At 39.8% G+C, this 26,029-nt stretch overlaps 1 long non-coding RNA gene across 1 annotated transcript in view; it reads left to right on the top strand.

The window, feature by feature from the left end:
- Positions 1-20,951: 20,951 nt before the first annotated feature.
- Positions 20,952-26,029, top strand: part of LOC146317603 (uncharacterized) — a 128,569-nt gene continuing 123,491 nt past the window's right edge. The window contains exon 1 of the long non-coding RNA XR_014771694.1: positions 20,952-21,050. This is a non-coding gene — a long non-coding RNA (uncharacterized LOC146317603). The remainder of the gene's footprint in view (positions 21,051-26,029) is intronic.

Here is a 26,029-nt window from a genome sequence, read left to right on the forward strand (position 1 = left end):
TAGATAAATATGCAGAAAGAAACAAATGAGAGGTTTACTTTTTATAAAGGTATAAAAGCTGACTATTTTATTACACAAGATCTAATTCAGAAGCCATTTCCCTCCTCATATTTTATTATCACTCAAAGTCAGATAGATTATGAGAGAATAAATAAATATATTCTTGAGAGAAAATAGATGAAGAAAGACATAAACAGGAAGAGAGGGGACACAGAAACAGGTTAGTGTCTAGAGACAGCTCTTGAGCGTGTGTGTGTCTGTGTGTGTCTCCATATTTAGAAGTGTCTCCAAGCATCCCTGATTGAATCAGCATGATATCAGATTTGGTGAAAACATGTGGTGTGCTGTCATCCAACATTGAGCTGTCAGTATGCACCAAGACACGCAGAGTGTGAATTGTGAAGGCGGCCTCATCTAGCGGATGCCCTCCTGTCTCTGTGGACTGCCACTGGCTCTGTTTGGCTTTTTTACTAATAACAGTTGTTTTTTGTTTGTTTTTTTACACTGAGTTATGGATCTCCAAGGACAAGAACAACACAATGAGTAAATGTGTGGCCCCATCCCCAGTCAATGTCATACTGCTGTATATTCAGTCATGTTGATTTTGAACCTCGGTTGTCATTTGATCATCTCAGGAAAAAAAAACAACAGCTAGAATATGATGTTTGGTAACACTTTATTTTAAAGGTTGTGCATAAGATTGCCATTACATTGCCATAGCCATGTTGTGACACCTGTCATGAACAGGAATGTTTATGAATGTTTTTGACTTTTATTAATTGTCATTCTGTCAATTAACATTTTTAATGCAAAGTTGACATTGTCTCTATGGCCGACGGTGGCCAGTTGGACAGGGAATACAGTACCTTGTTGGTTTTCTTGCCGGGTTTGGCTCCTGGTATCTTGGAGTCGAGTCAGCCAATCAGGCAGCTACCCCCACAGCCAAATGAGCTAACTAGCTAATGCCAGCTTTATAAAACAGCAGACAGCTGTAAGTAAACAAGTAAACTAGCTAACTGTTGTCTGTCTGTTGGGTGACTCTGCAGGCAAAATCACCTTGGTACTGTACTATAAACAAATAAGCCTTCTAACATTTAGTGATCATTATGACAAGTCCAAATGGTACCACTTTAGTTGAAGTCCAGGAAATTATTTGTGACACTGTTAGAAAAGCATTACACAGTGTGATAAAACTTAACGACATCTCATGACAAGTCCAAAATGTACTTGCAGTTAAGGCAAATATTTATGACACACTTATAATAGTCTAATGATGGCCAATGTCAAAACCAATCACATATGATAGTATAATAATGGTTTACTTTATTTTGAGATGCTATGTGGTCTTGGTTAATGTCAAGCTGTCATAAGACATTATTATCATAAAAAAGACATCTCAAGCAGTGTCATCTTTGCATTAAAAATGACATAATTGAGTGAATGACATGTGCCATGACATAGTTATGACAGTGTAATGACAGTCTTATGCACACCCCTTCAAATAAAGTGTTACCCAGTGTAACAAAGTCTGCTGCTTTTAAAGGCAAGTAGAATAGATAATCTGATCAGTACTGATTGTTGCCTATTCCTACCACACATAATGATAATGTATTGTACCTAATCCCACCTCATTTGTGATTGTGCGACAAATACACAACATGCCTCTGGCAACAAGATTAACCGATTCAGTTGACATACCCTGTGTGCCTGTGCCCCGCAGTACTGACTGGGATTTGCTCTGTATGCAATTAATTCATGAAAACGGAGCCCCATAAGTAACCGTAGGTCTCCCGTGCACTTTGACCGTCAGAATACATACTGTACATGGAACAAGAGTACTGTGTCAGCTGCAGGAAGCACTGACCCTGTGGCAGCTTCTCAGCTCACACTTTCCATTCTTGCCAAGTAGCTCTGCACCTGCTGGGTTCCCATCCTGTGTCTGGATCGACGGTCTAATTTCCATGTCCTGAGATCTAGACTGCAGAAAAGGGTGACTTTAAAATACAGTGACTGTCCCCTGTCTTTGAATCAGGCTGTGGACAGCCTGAGCTCATCCCAAGAAAAAAAATAAATAAATAAAAAAAACTTTGTGAAGGATATGGTCACAAATGACCACCTGAGCAGCTTTTCTGTGCCCAGCTGTCCCTTCGTGTTAAAGCAGTGTTCACAGGATGAGACGGGGAAGAAATTTCCACTGACGGAAGCAAAGGATGGAGAGCATTGGCTCGTTTTTGCTCCGTGAAGATTTCTGGTTCTGACAGAAGGCTCCTTAACAAGTGCTCTGCCCCCACTGAACCGTGTGACCTGTGATGACTCGTAGCGGTCCAGCAGAAGGACAGGTGGCCTGTTGGTGTGACCTCGGCCTGAGGCCAGACACCTGGGCAGGAGGAGGCCGAGGAACCCACTGGGACCAGCTGCTGCTGGCGATGCTGCTGTGGGATAAATGCCGGAAATTAAATAATAAAAAGCCAGGTTATTGATGATTTCTGTCATAATGGAGCCTACATGTCAATTTTTTTAAAATATTTGTCTATTCCAGCTTCACTGGAAAACTGTAAAAAATCTAATTAATAATGTGGCACACTTTAGTACTACAGATGCACTGATTGATCAGCCAGTGACCGGAATCTCAGTGTTTTCAGCTTGATTGACCATGACCAGTGACCGGCTGGTCAGTGTAAGATAAATAAGATTCTGTGCCGGTTAGATACAAATAAGGCACATGATGGTTAATGTCATGCGCTACAGACAGTGACTGTCTGTGTCAGCTTTAACTAAGCCCACACGGTTAGACTGACTTTATGAGTAGTTTCATCTTGTTGAGAATATTTTCAGTTCACAAGAGTTTTCTTGAGAGGAGGGATAGACTTCAGGTAAAAGATAAAGAGAAGAGTTAGGGAAAGAGGATAAGGAGAAAAGGAGGAGAGGAAGGAAGAAGAAAGGTTGTAAAAAGGAATAGGTAGAGCACTTGGCAGAAAAGGGGACAAGGCCTGACAGTAACCTGGAGCACATTTGGGAAAAGGAAAAAAAATGTAATGGTGATAGTATTTTATTTTGAACATCCGTTTTAATTTTCCATCAAAGAGAAATTACAAAAATGTTTGTGCATGTTGTCAATTATACTTCTTAGAACCAAAGAAAATAGGAATCGGCAGGTCAGACTTTTAATAAATCAGAATCAGCCAAGAAAATTGCGATAGGTGCATCTGCATTAAATAGTACAGGCTAGTAATCTCCATTTAATTAGGTGAAATAGTGATCTCATTTTGCAGCTAGTATAGTGCAAAAAGAATATTTGTTATGTAATCTCATTGTAATGACTAATTTTGAATAGTAACTGTAATTTTGTTACATATTTTTCTCCAACATTGCTAGTATCCTATTAGAAATTTGTGTGAAATTTTGTCGTAATTAGTGATATAATGAATTCTAGAGTTGGGGCCAAAAACATGTGTTGTGAGGTCACAGTGGCCACTGAAATCTCCACTTGGAGGCATAAAAAAAAGGGTTTTTTGAAAATTGTGAATCACAGAGGTCCTTCAGTATACGGTCATGAATGTGCACAAAAAAATAGACTGATTGGTCCTGTAGTATGTGAGATTAGCTGTGGACAAGATCCAAGTCCATTGGACATGTACACAGCAATCACACACGCAGTCACATGATGTCGTCCAATAAAGCTGAAAATCATTCTCAGGTAATTACAGTTGATGGAGTGGAAATGTCACTGAGGGCCATGTGATGATTAAGTGATTTAAAAACAGCAGATTGTCTTAAGGCAACTTTTAGACGTCAATAAGACAACCCACCAATCAGCAGCTTTTTCATCCACCCCATACCCCGTCATGTGCTCAGGGATATTGGAGAGGAATAGTACAGTGCTTCATGGAGTGATGCACGGGTGATTAGTAGCAAAAGAGTAGGATGTCTTGGCAAAGCCCCACTAAATGGACTGTACCAGTCTTCTGAACCAAGCCAGGAGGTTCTGGATCCCACCATCAGTCAGGCTTTCTCCTTTCCAAGCTGGAGTTAGTGAAGGGAAGTGGGCTGGCAGTAAGTGGGCATCTGCATAACTGGTGGAGGATCACCCTGGACATGCTGAGCTTTATTTTGGCCAGTATTTCGGCACTTTTGGTAGCCTGAGCGGAAGACTGCTCTATGATCAAATCTCTTTCTCCCTTCAAATGCTAACACTTGGTCATTGGCTGCTGCAGTGAAGGTTAAACCTTGCCTCGGTGTGCCAGTGGGATGTGGGGCCGAGACTGGACTCAGTCCTCCTCCTTATGTTAGAAAAGCCACGTGGCATCCTCGGCGCAGATCACACAGATGGTCGAAAACAGAGATGAGCCCTGAGAAAGAGGAGTTCATATCTTTCTTCTCCAGGGTGGTGATATTTAGCCAAACCTGTCTGTTGCTGATAGTGATCAAAGATAGGACATGGCCTGTGGCAGTCGTGATGCAGCAGGACAGGAAATGCAACTGACCACATATATGAGATTTTCTTCTGTGGGACCGAGTGATATCTTGCTGAAGACTTGTGGGCCAGTCTAAAGGGAACATTCTGCACTTTTCATGTGGATGTCCAGTCAGTGTTGATGGTAAATATTACCTCTACTACTACCTCTGCGTAGCAGGGGGCATGGTAGATGAATATTTATCTTATTATTTATATATTACATCACCTAATGCTATGTTTTGTCCAACAAAGTAATAGCTATACACTCTTTTTGGGCTGACGTTATGATTATGTCATGGTGTTAGTTGGAGGCAGAACAAAAGAAAAACTAGAGGCAAAAAGCAGTAGGTCACATAATTAAGCTAAAATGTCATCTTTCTGTGTTGTTCGGTGCCAGAATCAAAGTGGTATTGGCTCAAAATTGAAGTTTAATCACATGGAGCCATGACAAAATTACCAAAATGAATTCAAATTGCATTGCATTAAATTAGCAAAATGAAATGACAAAAAGTGCCCCCCAAAAATCCACCCTCAGTGGAATCAAACTGTTGTAGATATATTCGTTAAGCCGTCCAACCCTATGGACACTGGAAAGATGGTCCACCCATTTAGTGAGCATGTACAGGTTGGCCAGTCTGCTCCTGTTGGTTAATGTTAACTTTTTCAAGTAACAGTCAGGGGAATCTTTGGAGAGTGAGTGACAGTACATTTTCAGAAAAAGTTGTTTTTTCTTTAGCCATTGGCCATGGGCTTGGGAGTTGCAATCTCACACACAATGAATCCTGGTTCATGTAGACACTACTGCATTGCTCTGTAAGCAAGAAACTCAGCTTTCTTGGTCAGTACAGCACCCACTGAGGAATTTATTGCTTTAGTTGACTATATTCACCATCAGCACTAATTAGACATCCATGTGAAAATTGCAAAATTTTCCTTTAAATTGTCCAAACCAATAAATGTAATGTTTTCAGTGCTGTCGCCTGCAGGAATGAGTTGGCAAGTCTGTTGAGAGTGTTTGAGGTGAAAGCCTGGTATAATGCAACTTGTTTTTTAGTCCAGTACACGGGAACTATAATTTACAAGATAATCATTAATTATGAGTCCCAGAATACTAACACAGACAGTAAATAATTGTTATGAAATCCTCTCAGTAGCCTAAATATAAACGGCATAAAAAAGGACACACATTCCAGTGAAGATCAGGATGGTTAAATGTAGTGTATGCACCACAGATGTTTTTGTGCCCCTGTCCTTTATGTTAATGTGATGAAACTGTAATTATGTAAATTGTCTCCTTTGAATTGCATCTCTCAATCCTCTGGCTCCTATTTCATTTTAATTTAAAACAAGGGCACATAGTGCATTTTGGTATAGTGGACATGCCAGGTAGCACACATGCTGCTTAAATGTAATCTACAGGATTTGGTGTCTGGATTTAAGGCCCCGTGAAATAGCATTAAACACATGCAGATATGTGCCCAAAAGCACATAAAGCTTTGGTGTTGCTGAGCTCACATATATATGAATACAAAACAAGCTTGAGCAAAACAGTTTTATTGAAATGAATAAATGTTTTTGTGAAACTGTTCGGGGTAATGCGCTGTTAAGCACCTACACTCTTTGTAATAAAAGACACTGTAATGAAAAATGAAAATTCTGATGAGAAAGTCACTTCTATAAACCCAGTTAATCAATCACAGAGAGCCTACTGCATGCAGTTGGCTGAACCATTGCACAAAACGACTTGATTACAGTTGCTGTTGATTTAAAGAGGTGTGATGCCGAACTGACGTGAACTGCTTACAGATTTTGTGACCGACAGAGATCCAACTGTCATAACTGTAACGGGTTACGGGCTCACCTTGTATCTACATATGAAAACCACTGGGATCGATACGGAGGCACAGAGGGTTGTCAGAATGGAAAATCAATGGCCACAAACATTCATTATGGGAAAAACAGCACCAAGGGGTTGTGCTTTTACTGCCTAAAGGGTCACGTCGATGAGTTGCTGAGTCAAAAGAGTCCACCTCTGACGTACGAGAATGAGTTATTGGAGTGTCACCTTTATCTACTGCAATGAGCCTTTTATGTGGGCTGAAAGGATCGGCCAAGTCAAAGGCAGTGGGGGATGCAAACACTAGCTATCTTTTTTACTCCAAGGTATGAAATATTAAGTGGAGTTTTAACGATAGCTGTGTGCACCTCAGCAGGAATCTGACAGCTCTTAAAATACAGGGCAGAGGTTGGAACACAGACAAATGGAGGGCTGTGAGAATATAAAGAAGTTGTATTAAAGCTGAGGGTGTACACTTTCGCCTGGAGGAACTGAAGCCAGCTCCCCGCTGAAGATTTTAGATTAAAATTGTATAGAAATGCGGCACGATCATGTGTTTGATTATCTGTTAGAGGAGTGTGACTGACGCTTCCTCCGAAATCTGTTATTTTATTGCATGGTTTCTTTGTAATAGCAATTTTATTTCACCGCTAAGATATAATTGGTGAAAGACGGGGGGGAAAAAAAATAGATGTCTGATCTCCGTCCTCACTCTCCCTGTCTATCTTCCTTTGCTCTTTCTTCCACTTTGTCTTTTTTCTTGTCCCTGGATAGCAATCAATAGTTATTATCTGCTGAGTGTCGCGATAGACACTGCACAGAGCCCCCATTCTGAGTTGATGGTGCTTTTTCATTATAGCTGACACTAGTCTAAACAAAGCAGGCCTATTTCCCTGCCACCAGACAAACACAGTCTCCATAATGGCACCAGATAAAAGAGAAGCAGGAGGGAAAATTGAGTTTCACATAATGGGGAATCACTAACTCGGGACCACTTCTTTTCCCACTCCATTTTTCCCTCTTCCACCATCTTTCTGTGAAATATTTGGCAAATACAACAGACTGGATGTTAATTTCTTACCTCTTGCCATTGATCTTTCCATTCATTCGTCCCTATTATCCAGTCCAATAATGATTTTGCTCATTCATCAAACATCCATCCATCTGTGCATCTGTCTGTCTGTCTGTCTATCCATCCATCCAGCTGTCAGTCTGTAGGTGGGTACGGGGTGAGGTTGTTTTGTTTTGACGGGGTTGTTGTTTCATAAAATAAATAAATGATATCTGCGCAGCCGAGTGGAAAGCATAACGAATGGCAGTTGGAGAAAAGGCAATTTAGGGAGAAGTGCACTGGCTGGCGAAGGAACAGAATGGGTTTTTACTGTGAAGTATAACCAATGCATTACAAAACACATCAGAGGTTTATTGAAAAAGCCAAGTACCCCTCACTCCCCCCTATGAAAATGGCCAACATTATCATGGCCTACATGGTTAGGCACTGAAAGTCACTTTCAGAAAGTCAGGGGAGAGGTTTTTATTGCAGTGACACACAGAAATAGAAGAGCCCCAGGTGAATGACGGAGCAAGAGGTGGTCGTTTTTCAATTCACTTACATACACAGGTGCAGATAAGTTTCATGACACATGGCATGGGGTCACCGCGGAGTGATATGTTGTGATTTTTATTCACAGCACGTACAGCTTTGTTGTGTTTGTTGTCTCTTAATATCTGCACATGTAACACTACCTTAAGTGTGTGGGTGTCTAACCAGTTGAGTTGCATTATCATTAAAATGATTCTAAACCAAATCACCAATAAAAGCTTATTAATTTACAAGGCTGCACAGTTTATTGAAATATTAAAGAAACTGCAGTATGGCCAAGTGATATATCCAGATCGCAGAAGCTGAAAAACGGGTGTGCCCTTGTTTACAAATGTTGTTGGTACTCAGAGAAAACAGTGAATGGATTTATCACTAAACAGCACACTTAGGCTACTTTCAGAGCTGTTGACGGGGTCATAAATTCCAACCTTGGCAAGCCTTGGTCAGATAAAGGATCAGCTAGAGAGTAGAGTGCAGATCCTCGCCAGGCAACTGATGTAGAAGCACCTACTGCAATGCCACCACAACTGTCTGAAACAATCATCGGAGATTTGCAAATTTCCACTAGCATTAACATGATCCCCACACGCATTGTCCCAAGCTGGAACAAAACCTCAAACTGAAGCAGTCGTTGATCACTTGTGGCCCCTAGTGGTCAGTTAAGAAGAGTAAGAAGTCAGCTGTCAGTGGTTGTGTAAAACAGAGCAGACGAAAAATAGAATTACTGCTATGTAGTAGTATGCTTCCACATACTTTTGGATATAAAATGTCATCTCTTCATCATTTTATCCCATTAGACATTTGTGTGAAATTTGGCCATAATTCAAGAATACACACCCTATTTATGCCAAACATGTTTGGTGAGATAACCTTGACATGTGATCACCAAAATCAGTTTATCTTTGAGTCCAAATGTTCATTTTTGATGCATTTCTTTGAGAGAAATTCCCTCCAAGTGCACCTGAGACATTGCCTTCATGAGAATGGGACATATACGAGGTCACACTCACCTTGACCTTTTTATCACCAAAATTTAATAAAGTTATCCTTGAGTCCAAGGGGTTTTTTGTACCAAGTTTGAAGAAATTCCCTCAAGGCGTTCTTGGGATAACATATTCACAAAAATGGCATGGCCTGAAAACATAATTGCGTTTGGCCACAGCTGTCCCCATAATTGTGCCAAGAAAGAGTTTTCAAAACTTCTAATTCACAAAAGTCTTTCAGCATACAGTCATGGATGTGAACAAAAGAAATCAAGGTGATCAGTAGTATTTGAGATTAACTCCAGGACAAGATGAAGGCCCATTGATAGTGCACAAACACACACACACTAAAGCACACACGCTCACACAAAAGTGATCGCATGATCCCCTCCCAACTTTGGCAGGGATAATGCATCAGGCACACTAACATATTCAACTAAATAACCCCTCTGCCCCTGCAGTCTCTCTGCCACTGGGGAATTTGGAGCAGGTTACCAAGAAGATGCATTTTGGTCACATTACTAACAAGGCGAATTGCAGCCCCCGTCATCCTCCTTCAGATCGCCTGCTGTCTGTAAGGGATCAAACCAGCTTATAAAAATATCATTCCTTTCCTCAGTCCAAAAATATGTAAAAGTCATTTTCAAATTTATTGGTGATATTTTTCTAATTATGAAAAGAAAAGAAATACAGATATTTTGAAATGCTCTTTTTGCCTCCAAGCCTCTGAGTGGGCAGGCTGAGCCAGCAAACGTACTAATTGTAAGTGAACTGTAGCTTCGAAGCCAAGGGCAGGCCGTGTTTTATTAGCAGTGTCGATAAAAATAAGGACCACACCACTCGGCATCTAGACTTACTGATGTTCAGATTTGCAGTTCACTTTTTAAGCAGTTTAATATTCTACGGCTAAGTAGCTAATTAGCTATCTGCTGTAGCCTGCAAACTGACATTTGTGATACACTTTTCCCCGGGTGGATGTTTGTCTGGTTGCTCATTCAGCAATTCAAGGTGCAACATAAGACATATGTTCCTGTAGATAAGAGGAAAACATTAGCTAGGAAGCTAACGTGGGTTGCGCATCAAAGTCTTTGGCTCTTTTTGTGTCATGTCGTTGTCTGGCAGTTAGTCAGCATTACTGCCAGCCAATGATGGAACGGTGAAGGTTACGACTTTATGCTAATAGAGATTAAAGTGGTTTATTAATAGACAGGGAGCACGGTCATAAAATCAAAGAAGAAGGAAAAGAAAAACTTGCAATTTAATATCCTTTAGACTTCAAATATGCAATATGATTTAATACTGTAAAAGAAACAGCACAGCAATTTAAATAAATGTTATATGAGTTAGCAACATGCTTCTACAAGAAATGTGAAATGTAGAGAAATATGAGCTGAAAAAGCTCTTTTTCAAACCAATTACACAGACTAATAGTCACAGCATGAGCAATAACTTTCAGGCCATCAGGATGCCCGTGCAGTTTACTGCCATTGGCGTTTCAGACATGGATAATTCAAAGTACTAATGGAAATACCACTTACAAATATCAATATTCTGTGTATAGATATGTCCTTTGCCCTCGTTCCAATGCAAAAAGAAATGTTACAATTAGAGATAAATTAGATAGATTCAGCATAAGAATAATAAGAAAGGAGAAAACCAGCAGACATTATTCTCCTTAGTCTATCTAAGTTTATTCAGGTTGTCATATAGTTTTTTTTTTCTTTTCATGAGCAGCCATATTCACATTCTGAAAAGCACCTGAAGCATTTCATCATCTGCTGTCACATTATTATATCACATAATGACTTCACAGTTGCAGGCATACCTTCAAATCGTATCAGCTATTCTTAATATAAACTTTCCACGGTCATTTTATTGCATTTATCCAAATAGCACCAAAATATGCCGTACGTTGATATTCATGCTTATAATTAGTAGCAGGGTCGGGTAAACAACAAAATTGTGGAATTAGCATATTAGCTTTATGAATGCTTGCTGTCAGACACAAACTTCAACTCAAGCCATTATGTGCTTTACAAGCTGACTGTCAGCTGATAAATAAATAAATGTCAGTCATTTTGACATATTAAGCAAGCAGTTAACTTAAACTGTTCTTTACAGCTGTTCCTAACAGCCAAACAGTGCTGATCCCTGCATGTGTTAATTACTCTTACTGTACCTGCTACACACCATTCTTCACTGTGCTGTTACTGTGCTACTTTATCCTGCCCCCACCCCTGGCTCCTCCTGTCCACTTCATATTTTTCATATTCCCAGTGTGCTTCATGCTGCTTATGTTAATAATAAATGGTTTGCTCTCCCAGAAGCAATTGAACAAATGCCGTAACATATCTAAAACTGATTACCAGAGACTGTCTTGCCTGAAAGGAACGGCAGAAGCAGCTGTATCAGCCAGTGTCCCGAAACGATTTAACTTGTACTCAAGTAACAAAGTCCTCTAGTGGTTGTAGTGATTGTCACAGGAGCAAAAGAGCGAGTAAGGTGATGTCATAGAGCGACTAAGTCTGACTCGGGAGGTGGTTAGTGTGGGTGAGCAACAAAACATGACTATGATCAATCTTTAACCATGTATTTATTATTGTAACAAAGCTCCCCAATCTTAGCAAAGTATTCATTTTAACCCGGACCAGACTGTTTCCCCAATCCTAAAAAAGTAATTATTTTAACTCAAACGATCTTTTCATAAATCTAACCAAACCGCGTTTGTCCCCAGACCTCACCAAACCATGTTGTCACATCAAAAAAAATGTATCCATGTTACAGCTGTGATTTGTTATGGTTTTGAAAAGTACATAGAAACGATGTTACCCTGCTGAAGGGTGTGTCAGATCTGAAAATGCTTCTCTGTGTCATTCTAGAGAAAAAAATCAGAAATCTATAGGACTGCCTTATCAAGTCAATAATGTGAGGATATTCAAGATTATCACGATTTACAATTATCTTGACAATGGAAATTCACAAGGATAAAGTCGTTAGTGTTTTATATTGCGATCCAGGATAAAATTGTACATTGTCCCATCCTTAGCATGGACAAATTACTTATTTCATTGTTTAATTTGGAGGACATGATGACTTGATGGTTTGTTTGTGACCACTGTCAAGCTTTAAAACAACGTCCATCAACTCAGGATAAGCATAGATCCCAGTATGATTTTTAGTGAGTTTTGTTACATTGATGTGTTGAATTTTACTCGATATGTTAACCATATTTGATAGAGGTACATGAATGAAGATTCAAAAATCACCAGCCTGAAGGAGTTAGATGTACAACGTCATCATGTTGGTCGTGACTGCGCAGAAACTGGGGTATTAGGGCAACTGTTGGTGCCACCAGATAAATTAAGCAACCCCCCTCCAACCCCTCAACTCAGGAAGAAGCTCTATAGGGGCTTTATAGGCTCCAGGGCTAACTGGTAAGAGGATGACAGGAGGAGGACTTGGACAGAGATGAGAGTCCATCAACACTGCCGCAATCACCTGCTCTGCATATCTAACAGAGTGAACTCCAGGAGCTTAGTCATCTGCTGGAGCCACGTACTGTCTCTGTATGTGTATGAGACTAATTTTGTGGTCATAATAACTGCAGTGCTCCCTGCTTTGTGTCCCTAGGCCAATAATGATGTGGAGACAGGGCTCTGAATGCACTGTGAATTTTTTTTTTATCCAGAATGGCTTTGCTTGAAACCTTGACATCTTCAAACCAGCCATAATTTGTTTGAAAAACACAATGGGGCCTATAATTTACCATTTTATACTTTGATTTGTATACTCCAATCCACAGACACTGTAAATATGGTAAAAAAAAAAGAAAAAAGCTGAGTCATTGAAGTTACAAATTAAAAGGCTATCAAAGCCAATCATCAGCTTTTAGCAGTGACAGATTGAAAACCACCGTCTGTTGCCTTTTGTCTGTTGTTGATGTTTGAAGTTATTTTGAATCACATTTTTGAGGCTGTTGCAGGACTTTTTTTTTACGTTTATAAGTAGAACTTTTCAATTGATAGAAGTCGATGCTTGCTGGAGTAAGACCTCCTGAACTTTCATGGACATCTTAGTTGCCCTTTTCCGAAACCTCTGGTGCTGTCAGGCCTGTTTTCAGATTTACAATATGCTGACCTTCTAATTATTGCACTTTTTAAAGACATTCATTCACACAAACAGGGATAACGTTGCCAGAGAATTGTAACTTTTCTGCAGTTGGGGCCAATCCAATATCAGTATCAGGACCGCATACTGATGTAAGGCATTCATTGGGTATCACAATGTTCAAAACATATACATTGCAAGCACATGACAAACACATTACAAACGCTAACGAAAAGTATTTTGCATTTGCATTTTTTAACATAAAATAGCAAACTTAAACTTTTTTAGCAAAGCAGCATGGGAAACTGAGCAAATGAGGGTCATCTCTCAGCCCATCTGCAGCACATGCAAATGTCATAAGCCACAATTCTACAGTGCTACACAATGGTTGAAGATCACCATTACACAAGTTACATTACACAAACTAAACAAGCTTTCCAGATTAGGAAAACTGAATAGTGACTGGATGTGCATCAGCATCAACTGATACAAAACTTTGCACCACTGAAGTTCAGTTTCAGCCTCATGTTATTGCACTAATAATTCTAATAAAAATAATAATATAAAAAATAATCAAAAAAGAGTCCTGGTATTGGGATACTATTGGTATCAGCTGGTATGCAAATGAAGATACCGTATTTGGATTGGAACTTAAAAAAATATGGAATGGTGCTTCTCTAAAATTTTCTCATTATCCACTTGACCACTGGTGTACATTCACACTCTTAGTTTATAAGTGTGTATCATCATTGAATAAAAGCTGACATCAAACAAGCGCTATTGGTGCCACACATATTGTTCCTATCATACACGCACCACCCTTGGTGCAGTACATTGTGTCCTCCATGCTGTTCAATTGGCTCAATTGAATCCATCTGCTGTAACCATTGTTTGAAAACCAGGTAGGGGTTCTCCGTGGACAGCTGAATAAAGTTGTTACATAGGAGTGTAGTACAGCCTGCAATTTTCCCCCTACAATGCTATAGCATGGCGGTGTGAGTCCTTTGTGGGAAAGCATTATGGTGGAGATAATACAGCCTTGTAAAAAGAATGCCCCACAGTCCAAGGGGAATGACTGACAGACACTCAGGCATTATCACATTAACACCTGGAGCCAGAGAAAATCTGCCCTTCACCATAAAAAGTAGGTTACTGTGAGCCATGTTAGCAGATGCATTGTGGTGAGAGAACATTACAAAAACAATATGCGTTTCTTTTGGTTAAGGACACCTCAGTATTAGAATTGTTTTGTATAAAAGTGTAATGGGTCAGAGAAACCATGACCAGACACAATCCAACTAAACAGAACGTTGATATCGAATCTTACTAAACCCTGCAGGATTAAATTCAATAGTGGTGTTTTTTCTAAGTTCAGTTCCAATTTTTCTACAATATCCATTCATGCAAACTACATCTCCAGCATTGTGTAGCATAATTACTAGTCTCAGTGGGAGACTGTCACAAGAAAATAGCATTTATTGTTTGTTGAAATGCCTGATATGAAACATGTTTGTTTACCTGACCGAGAGCTATAGTGGCCATGTGAATCGTGACTGTTGTCTGTCAGAGTAGAAGGTGGAAGCGGCGTGATGTCGTTATAGAACTACCAAGGCCCATAGAGACAGGGCTGTGGTGGGCGGATGAATCAAAAAAGCGTGTGACATGATCAAAGGGTGTTACATTAATGCTGGGCCTCAGCTTGTACAGTTTAAGGTCATCATCGCATTAAATTTTCAAAGACCAAGCTTAATAGGATTTTCCCATCGGTTTTAGCTATTTGTGAAAAATGCAAATCGAGTGTGAGGTACCTGAAAATTTTTGCGAGGAAATATTTCTCTTACTTAGTATAATTAAAGCAAAATGACTCAGAGTGTGAACACGCTGTTTTGAGCCGTTCCAAATGCTCCCTGTAACTGCCATATCAGACGCAGCTTGATTTTTTTTTTAAATATTGTTATACTGTCGCTAAAAGGGTTATTTTAAGAAGCGGTTCAATGATATGGTTTCCTGCATTTATTTGGAAGAGATTCGGTACTGCAAATTCTGACTCATAATGTAAATTTGCTAAGATGCCATTAAAATTGGTAAATCAGAAGGTTACACTACTGTAACTAAGTAATGGTTGAAGTATTTGCAGCAAGTTATGACCGTTGATTATATGTGGCTTAATGTTTATTTGTATTGTTTACTTGAGCTACCTTTTTAAATCATATTCGCTGTGCATCTGCGGACTGTGACAATAAATGGACAAGTCCAGTCTGTGTGGACTTTGCAGTACATCATCATGGTGGATGTGAAGATATGACATGTCCAGGCGTATGTGGACAAGGAATGGCAAGTCTTTGTAGTAATTTTTGCGTTGGGGTTGGGGTCTGTGTCTCCCTTGCTTGTTTTTTTGTAAATAGGCTAATTGTTCTAAAAAATGTGTGACATGGACTTGTGAGACCGCTGTTTGTTACCAGTTTCCTACAAACAGTCAATGTTGCTTTAACCGTTACCATGATCTCTTCCATTAATCTCGACCGAATAATAGATGGAAGTGTCAGTCTGTTGCTATCTTGGTCTGTTGGTCAGTCTGCAACTTTTGTCCAGGCTGGAATATTTCATTAACTGTTGGTTGGATTTAAGGATGCTAACTTTGTTTTTTTTCAAATACACAAATATGGTTAGTTAATTAATTAAGGACAAAACAATCAATTCATGATGCGCAAACAATCTAAATGAGCAGAATAATAAAACAATAAGGCTCTCGTTCCAAATGGTTGCTCGTTTGCCCGTCCTTGTTCTTGTTTTTTCTTAAATGGCCTAAATCATTGTCAAATGTGGCACAATTACTGCCATTTCTAAATTAACAAGGCAGACTAAACCAAACCTCGAGAGAATCTGTGAGCTCTAGGGAAATGGTATACAAAACATACATTACTGCTTAATGAATTTTTAATCGTAATGACAATGAGTCAATTAATCATTAATAATTAACATCCCTAGATGGATTGTTATGAAATTTTGTATAGATATTCATGGTCCCCACAGGATGAACTCTGGTGAATCCCCTGTCTTATCTGCAGGTTCCACCAAAAGGTTAACACTGGACAAACCTCGGGGGATTATCATGAAACGTCCATATCCCTTTCAGGATGAATTGTAACACTACACTGATCCCCTGACTCGTCTACTGCCATTAAAAGGTCAATTAATTTGTCCATTACTTTGGTTTATGACCCAACACCTGCAAAACTAATGACATCTCCACCAGCTTAAGCTGCATTTTATGTTTAGTGCAAATTGACAAATGTTAGTATGCTAACACACTAAACTAAGACAGTGAACAAGGTAAACTTAATACTTGCCTCACAGAACCACTAGGAGAGGTGAGACAAATTCACTGTTTTGCATGTTACAAGTAAGTTTCAAGTCTTTGCTCTCACATTATAAGTCAATATAGTTTCCAGCCTCACTGACTTACAAACTTACTTAGCAGTTAAGCTAAGTAAGTTAATATTAGGCTCCACTTGCCGTTTTTTGAATGCAAACAAAATCTTTTTTTTTGTTTGTTTTTTCAAAGGGCACTCTGAAACATAGCATTAGTTCTTCATGGTTCTCTCCAGCAACTTGATTGGCTGCTGATCAAAACAAAGTGGATCTGGGGATGGTGGGGAATTAAGTGTCAACTTGCTTTGAGTCATGTTGCCATAGACCCTAAGTTTAAACCCATCCTCGACTTTTTGTAACCTGATCCAAGTAACCTAAACCAATTATCAGAAAACAGTTGTATGTAATATTTTTGGAAGGCACTGAAGATTGTGATCTGTGTCTTTTTGGAGGGCAACACGCTGTGTGTTTGGTTGTAATTTGGAGGAACTGAACAGACAGAAGTTACTGTTACACCAAAAATAAAATGTTAAAATGCAATGTTTAGCAATGAAAAGAGCATAAGCCAATTTTAAGGCCATATTTGAATACAATATGATTAAAGGCAGCGACTTGATTTGCTTTATTTTATCTGACTGTATTGGTTTATGTTGTTTTTGCACTGACTTGCTCGGGTAGCAGTAGTGTCATCCTTATCTCAGAGAAAAACTGTAGGTCTGTTCTGTGCGGTGTGTGAGTGTCATGAATTCACCGCGTTTGCCCCTGCATGCTGACAGCCTGAGTATTAGAGTCATATTAGAGTGTATCAACTGTCTGAACTCAACATTACCCAACACAATATCACAGTCCTTGCTGTGTAAATAGCTGCCTCATTTATATTGCATTAAATTGCTGCGGTTGACACTGTGTTTTGTGTGTCCGTGTGAGCGCACACACGCAAGAGCACAAATATCCTTGGGGCTATGTGCATGGGTGTCTTTTTGCTTCTCTGAAAACACGTGTTTATATGTCGGAGGAGTGTTTACTTCAGTCAGAGATATCCTCTAGAAGCTATAGGGGATGTGTTGGTAATCTCAGCAGCACAAATACATAATGTAATGATGATAAGATTAGCTTGTAGCCCTGTGTTTGCTGACTGGCTAAAGAGAAGGAAGGCAAGCATCTGTAAAGAGTAATGAAAGAGTCCCGCTATCTGCTGCTCCAGCACAGATAAATGTGCTGCGGGGGGCTTTGTATATATATTACAAATTAAACGGGAGACGACGTCAAAAGTCGACCTTCCAGTGGATTATGATCATTCTGTGACACTTGAACTAAACATCATTATTATGCCACCGGCGTCAAAGCTGTTATTGACAATGCATTCATGTTTATTTTGTGGAAAGACAGTGCAGTTGATAGCAGGGCTGGGATGATGCATTCATCTCCCGATACTCTTGGTTCGAGCCGATTCGATTTGTATTGTGGTTGTTAAGCATTGCGATTCTCCAAGTATTGGAATTCAATATTATGACATTTGCATTTTTTTTCTTTGTTAACACTGAACCATAGGAAAAAGTTCATACACTCAGTTCATACACGAATCATACACTCATATAAACTGTATGTGACAGATTTTTTTTTAAAAACACGTGTCAGGCTTTGAGTTTTAATAATTTTCATTTCCGTACTGCATTTAATGGAGAAATCTGTAATATGTTTAATGTAATGAATCATAAAATGACCATGATATGTCATCAGAGATCAAGAAAACAACTTTCCTCAACTACGGATCATATATTAAATGGAATTTCGACCTATTTAAAATACCATTTATGGCTTAAACTTGCTATTTGGAATGCTGTACTCATTTTTGCATGTGCAATTGCCACATATTGCTCCTTTAGATTAGCAGTAAAAAGACTTTCTGTCGTTTGCTGCTCAGCAAACTAGTGCTAAAGGAATAAGATGATGATCGATAAGATTTTATGTGAAAATTAATACATCTGAAAACTGCACACAATATCACAGTGCTAATTTCTTATTATTGATAGTAAGAATTCCCATCAGCTAATGGAATAAGTGCTAGATAATTGTATACGAAAAAGAAAAGATTCAGCAATCCAGAAATTGATCCCGGTACCGTTAAAAAAAGAATCAAGATACAAGAATCAGTTTTTTTTTCTGCCAAACCTAGTTGATACCAAACATACACGATAAAAGTGAAGAAGCAGAATACATAGTTTTTGAATATTATGCATGAGAGTGGTTGTTGTGGTAAGTCTGAGATCCATTTTGACATGCATATAAGCTCAAAGCACAAAATAAGTATGTGTGACAAGCTATTGACTTGAGGATTTGCATGTCCAAGTAGCGAAATGCATCATTACATGGTGGTGAGTTTTAATCTTATGAATTATAAAACAAAGTCACACTCACTTAGGGCCAATTGGTATTAAACTTTTTTTTTTTTAAATTCATTTTTCATTACCATTCTCCTTTTCCCCTCCTTGTTCTTGTCACAGTCCATCTTTTAAACTCAAAAGCCAGTGCTCGTAATACATGGTCCTTACCTGTTATTGATTATCCTTCAAGCAGGTTTGACATGGCCTCTTTGGAGGATTCTGCAATAGAATTAATAATGAGGAGGAAGAGGATCAGTGTTTTTACAATACGACTGAAGTCTGTCATAATGGCTCCCTCCCACTCAATGGTAAAATGGAGGTAAAGCCACTGTCTGCAGTCAGAACTGGAGTCCTTGGGCATACAAGTTACACAGTACGACACTATATCACATTTATGGATGCAGTCCCTCAAGACTTTTAACTGTTCAATGGGGATATTTCACATGAGAGTGAGGTGATGTCAGTTAAGTGGGACAGGACTGAAGATAACCTGTAAAATACTACTGCAAAGCACTGGTGTTTCAGTTTCAGTTAATCTACTCTAAAGCCTGCGTACAGCCGGTGCCATGCAGATTTGTTTTTTATCACCATTTGCAATCTCTGTGTCTCCAGTCATTTCACAAGCTGAAATACAGACAGCACAACACCGCAAACCACACAATCCTTCACACTTAACACTCGCACTGTCTCCGTTGCTCACACACACAGACACGCGCACAGAAACTTCAAAGACACAAGGGATGGTCACCTTCCCACTCAGTGGGATGCTTTCTGCACTAGAAAAACAATGCTGAAATATTGGCATTCAGAGAGCAGAGAGAAGCCAAAGGCCAGCGAGAGGACACACAGACCCAGCCGCAGAGACAGAAATGAAATGATTTCCCGGAGCGCAAACAGCACAAATAATAAATTGTATTTGTTAATAATTGATGACATGTTTTCAGTGAGCTTTCATACGGCTTTTTGAACATTAATTTAAACAGAAAAAACAATGTTGACAGATATTACATGAGAAAATACGATAATCACTAAGTAGAACATATGATTGATATATTATGGCTGGCAGTGTTGGCAGAGAGCAAACAGTGTGTATTATTAGGCTCCTTGGATTAGCATAATGTGGATGCAAAAATAGTTCAACTTCTGGAATAATGAAGTTAACTCAGAGGGGAAAGCTCAACAGCTTTGCTCATTTTTTGAGAATATTCTTCATTTTAACAACAAAATGTTCACATCAAATGTCCTAATAGGCTGTGCATTATCATCACATACTAGATAATGTGAGTATCAAAGCAACAATCAAACATGAACTATGCAGTGTGTAATTTAAATTATTTTTATTTATATAGCAGCTTCCATAACACCCAGAAATGCTTTACACAGCAAGCAAGTAAACAGAAATTTTCATCATTAGCCATATAAATAAATAAGGGTACAATGAATAATACATCAGTAAATACAATAAATATACATTGTTCCGACTGTCTTATTATCTCTCTGTTGAAGGACGCATATTACAGTGTTTTCACTCTTTCTGGTGTCAATTATTGTGCGTTCATTTGCACTACATTTACTTAGCTGGTGGTTTTATCTAAAGCAACTTACAAGCAACCAAAATTGCAAGGACCAAGGTGGACCAAGTTGCAGTCTTAACAGATGAGTTTTCAGTTTGCAACAGAAGGCGCGTAGAGTTTCTGTTGTCCAGTCGAATGGGAAGCTTATTCCACCATTGTGGACCACAGGACAGCAATCAGTCGTGATTTTGTTGAGTGGTTGTGGGGCTCCCGTCGTTGTGAGGGAGTAGCAAGCCGATTGGCAGCAGCAGACCGGCCTTTGGTGCTTGCAGGTTGATGACCAGCCAGGCTGCTGTGTTTGGGACGAGCTGCAGAGGTCGGACGGCACATGCAGGCACACCGGCCAGGAGCGATTTGCAGTAGGTGTTGTGGAGAGTGAATCTGCAGGAGCGGGTTGTCACAGTGATGCTGGCAGCAGAAGTGCTGGTCGTCCAGTGTCACACCCAGGTTCCTTTCAGTCAGAGCCAGGGACACCACAGAGAGAGTTCATTCTGGGGGCTCACATGAATAAATAATAAATCTGAAATTACATTACTTAAAAACTATTTTGCAAAATGCTTTTATTGCTTTTATGCCGTCCAGAAGTCTATTCCGGAGGAACAAAATAAATTTTAGGTTGTTTTTTCCTGAATTTCAGCCTTTGCTGATAGACCGGAGTCATGGGGAGGAGACTGAGCAGGATGACATGCAACGAAGTTCTCTGTCCCAGGGAGGTGAATCGTGAAGCTGCGACTGTGAGTATACATCTAAACCACCGGTCTACCAGGATACACCTAACCATCCCTCTTACAGTTTAATAATCTGTGTGAACAGATTATACTTGTAAACCCTGCATTTGGTGCAGTGTACACTGATTCCCACACAAATTCATAAATATACATTGTATATTTTTTACACATGGCCCATGAGGGCTCAGCAAAATGTTCTATTCATAGTTTGATTACCACTGAAACTATGTCAGTAAAATGCAATTGTAGTGACATGTTTACTAATGCCTGCTTAAAAGATTGTAAAAAGAGAAATATTTACCCAAAAGTACAGTAAAATGATCCCGTGCGCACACAATTTGTTTTGACTGTGAGACGCATGCTCACTTGTCCAGTTTATGACACTGTTTTGAAAGGACTCAGCCGATATTTCACAGCTGAATGGCATTATTTGCCACTATACCACGTTCACAAAAGTCTACTGCTCAGGTGTAAAACGTGTTCTCCACCACACTGACCTTGAAGTCTTTGAAAACACCATAACAGTAACAGGAAACACAAGCCAACAGACAAAAAGGACATTGGTTTTTAACACAGATTTACTAGATATATTAAAAAGCTTGGATTTGACAATAAATAATTAATAAATTAAACAAGCACACACAATTTACACTCCCCTGGCCTAGTTGTCTTATGAAGCACAGCAAACTCTACTGTAGCATAATAAAATCCTGCACTAATGAATATATAATCATTATTTTTCTGACTGTTACTAAAATTTGTTCACTGTGTCGATTGTTATGAGTTTGGTCTTGGTTTGGTACTGGTATTGTTTTCATGCTGCTGATGAAAGACAGAGAGACTGAGCAGCAAATGGATTTGAACTTAACATTCTAGCTGAGCATGAACCGACTGTATTAATTGATTGTTGGTGCTTGTTTATACCGTCAAGTATTCTGCCAGGTCATATTGTCTTTGTGTTGGTACTACAGCCCTGCCAGTGACAGCAATCGTTCTGTAAACTTAAAATCAGTTGACTTGTTTTTGCATGAGTGTCAAGTTTCCCAAACAGTGCAATGACATCAGCAGAATTGCTGAAGATGCACGCCAGTGTTTTCACTAGCTTTAATTATTCATTAAAAATGTGCTGTCTGTTTGTCCTGATAAGCCGCTGGCTCATTCAGTTCTGTGCAGCCGTGTGAGCATAGCTGATTTAGCTAGCTGTACTGTAGATGCTGCTGCTCTCAATGTTTCTGTCTGCCCAGAATCAATGTCCTCCTCCACCAAAACAACAATGACTTAAACTGAGCTGGACTTGGATTGCCTGTCTCTTGCAGCTATTCCATTAAAACATCTTTCATTTCAAATTTTAATGCGAGGAAAACATTGCCGTTCCTCTTTTTCCCAAGTTTCTTCCGTGATGCCTTTCTGCAGCGAATGCTTTATGTGGCTTTCACTTCCAGACAAAAAGGCAAAAGTTTCGAAATCCGGTGTTAAAGCTTTATACAACAATTGAGCTTGTTAGCAGCAGAGTGTGAGGTTTAAATTGGCACCTCAAAGGTGACAGGTGTGTGGTCCTGCATTGCCTGTATTTGTATTCATCTCACTTTATTTAAGAGGTGGTGTGTGGAGGAGGGGGTGAGCAGAGGGATAAAAAAAGACAGTCTAATCAATTAGGCTTTCAAGGGCTCTGCTCTGCTTTCACCCTCCTAATCAGATACAGCTCTAATTCTCCTCTGCCAAAAAAACACACAGGGAGGCCACCCTAATGAAGAGTGAGGTGCAGCCATGTCAGCCCACCGTAGAGCCAGCGGTGGCCGCTGCTTGCTATTTCCAACAACATTTCCAGCTCTCCAGGATCCTACAGAAAGATCCGATGTTGGAGATGCTCAAGTGCCACCTTCACATCTTCCCCGATGGAGATGAAGTGGTTGTTTTGGCAGTGATGTAAACCCGGGCCCAATCCTCTCATGTAATGATCCGACAGCTGTGACCTTCACGGGAACCCATCCCACGACCCTGCAGGTGGAAAGCTGCTGCCGCACCAGCATTAGCAGACAGACAGACACCTCTTCGGGGAATGGGGTAGAAATAAGAGGAAATGTTTGGCGCGGAGGAGAGAGCAGCTTGGAGACACAGTAATTTGTCTGGGTCTGAGCCTGCCGAGTGGAGTCTGGGTCGCGCGGGGGTAAGGGCAGAGTGTATACTAACAGCACATGATGAGCGTGTGCCGCTACTGGAGCGTGAAGTCACAGGGCATGGTGAAAATAACCCATGCTGAACTCCACTTTTGGCTCATTAAAAGGAAAGCAGAAACTCTCAACTTGCTTTTTTTGTTTCAGTCACACGTTGACGTTCACTTGAAGGAGCAACATGTAACACTTGTGCATCCAAAAATTAGTACTACAGTCATAGATGGTATATTAACCAGGTTGAAATCTAAATCTAAAATATGATCTGTGGTTGAACTTATTCCTACTTACTTAACTTACTAATTTGTGAGATGGGCAAACAGTAACACAGGTTATAGGCCAGAACAGAAATTTCCAGGGAGGATACCACAGCTGTAGTGTATCAGCAGTATCAGCCTGCATGAGTTTTGTTTTACCAGTAAGATGTTGCACGTTTTAATACTGTTTGTTGTCATCTGTGATGTGAAAGCATCAGATTTTCAGAGTGTAGTTCAGTTATAAAAATCAGCAGACCTGCTGAGCCTCTCAGCCTCTGTCCGTCATCACTTGCCCTGCACGCTGTGCGCTTCTTCATGGCGTCGCTTAAGAGATTATTTCGACCAAACCAGAGCACGCAGATTGCTGGAACAGAAGAAAGGCAAGTTTTATTTTGTTTCTGTCAAGTTTTAGTGAAGCTGACTATGGTGATGTTTTGCAAAAGGAGTCTGGTGAGTTTGGAGAGAGCAATGAAACTTTTCTCTGTTTCTTTTAACTATTTTTTTCTAGTTAAACAACATATTTTACTCTTTAAAAAGGTCTCTCACTGTCACAGTCCTTTCCATAATGTTGTTTGACATTAACAGTAGCAGTGTGAGCCTGGCAAAGGGAAAAACAAGCACAAGCAAACAAGCAAGCGTTACCTGCCCTGCGTGCTCAAGAGCTGAAACTTGTTTTGTTTCACCCCCCCTCATCAGTGAACCACCAGTTCATGTTGTCATGAGGATGTTTTTTAATAAGTGCGCCAGTTAATATAAAAATATGTTTGAGTCCCCTTAATTCCTCATTAAAATGTTATACCTTTGCACTTTTGTAAGCTTCTATCTGTTTTGTCCTCTACCTGAAATACACACTAACTGACAAAGGAAAAAAGCAGGACAGTCCTGATAAATGTATTTTAGATTTCTTCTTCAGTAGCAGATCAGGTGTCAGTCAAAGTGTGCACTTGACAGTTCTAACTGGATTGTTGAATTTTGAGCACACGTCCCAATCCCTGAAACTCACACAGACTTTTTTTTTTTAATCTATGCAGTGGGCAAGTAGCCTTGTTTTCCAGTCATGCATAACTCTTCATTAGTCTTCTCCACAGTACTCTGAAAGGAAGTCACTCGCGAGATGTCTTGGCTTTTGCCGTGCAGAGCAGAGCAGAGCAGAGGTGTATTCTGGGGCCTGTGGCACTACTCCGTTTACCATACTGTGAATATAATTAAATCCAAGAGCTGCCAGTATTTACTGGCAAGGGGGGGGGGGCTCTCTGCTCCTCAAACAGCCCTCCATCTGTCTGATTGGATTGTGGTCCCAGGCAGTACCAGACATGACATGGGCATTGGGGTAGGCAGCCCTGACTGAGGTCCCCCCCAACACAACCTCACACTGTTTTTAATACAATATGACCTAGCCATGGGGGATTCGGATGCAGGAGAAAAAAAAACAACAACAACATGTGTTTGTTTATGTATATAAACGTGATAAGAGCAGTGACAATCCCTCGAGGTTAGAACATACAATTAGTTTTTCGCTGTGATGTATTTTCTTGATAGAGGAGTGCAGCTTTGACAGATAGCAGGTTCAGTGTAGACTATAAAACGTTTAGTGTCAGCAGAGTATTGAAAGGGGCAAAGGGACACAGATTTACTGTCTAGTGGGTTTAATAACTTAATGGTGCAAAGATCCAATAGAAAAATTGCTGCATGAAACACAGATCTCATTTTAATTGATTCCCTTGACAATATAATACATACTGGAGCTTCATCCAGATGCGAGCAGGCCTGTGTAACATGGTCCTAACACGCACTGGAAGATATTTGCTTATTTACTAAATTACCATCAGGGACGCATAATTTTGCATCACCACAGTTTATTTTTTTTCTTTTTTAATTTTGTGTGGTTTTTACTAAGACTCAGGATGTAAATGAGCCCAGACACAGTTTATCTCATTTGCATGACTTGCCGCTTAAACAGATCTGATGCCGGGCTGTTTTGAAGCGTGATGCACAAAAGTGCAAAAGTGTTTGCCGCCGCTGAACCTATAATATTGGATTAAGAGAAAGCATTCTTGGAATTGCAAACGTGCCGTCATCTCGTTGTATGTGAAGAAATGTTAAGTAGCCCGATGTTGTCGGCTCAGTGACTGTCAGATCAGTGACTGAATGAGATGAAAAATCTATTATTTTTAGAAGAAAACACTCTTTTGACTAGATTATTTCTGTAAACAGATAAATATACTATGATGGCCTAATGATTATTGCTAGCTGCTTCAGTTCTTTTGCACTGAATTGATCCTTTAAAAGTCAGCAAAAATAAGCATGAGGCAATTGTAGTAAACAGAAAGTAAAAGAGTGGAAAAAAAATGCTTTTGTCTTGTGTTGTGGGACTCAGCTCTGACAAAGTAACTTTCTTCTCTCTCTCTAACTCACATTTAGCTTCTGTGTGTCTGATAAAAATGTAAAGTTTCAGACACAATTTCCTCTGCCACATGGGTCAGTCCGCTGTGATAAATCAAGCCTACCGGATATTTGTGTGACACTGGGTAACATGGTCCTAACACACACTGGGAGA

This window comes from Lutjanus erythropterus, chromosome 12 (assembly GCF_056507025.1).
Source record: "Lutjanus erythropterus isolate fLutEry1 chromosome 12, fLutEry1.hap2, whole genome shotgun sequence".
NCBI lineage: Eukaryota > Metazoa > Chordata > Actinopteri > Lutjaniformes > Lutjanidae > Lutjanus > Lutjanus erythropterus.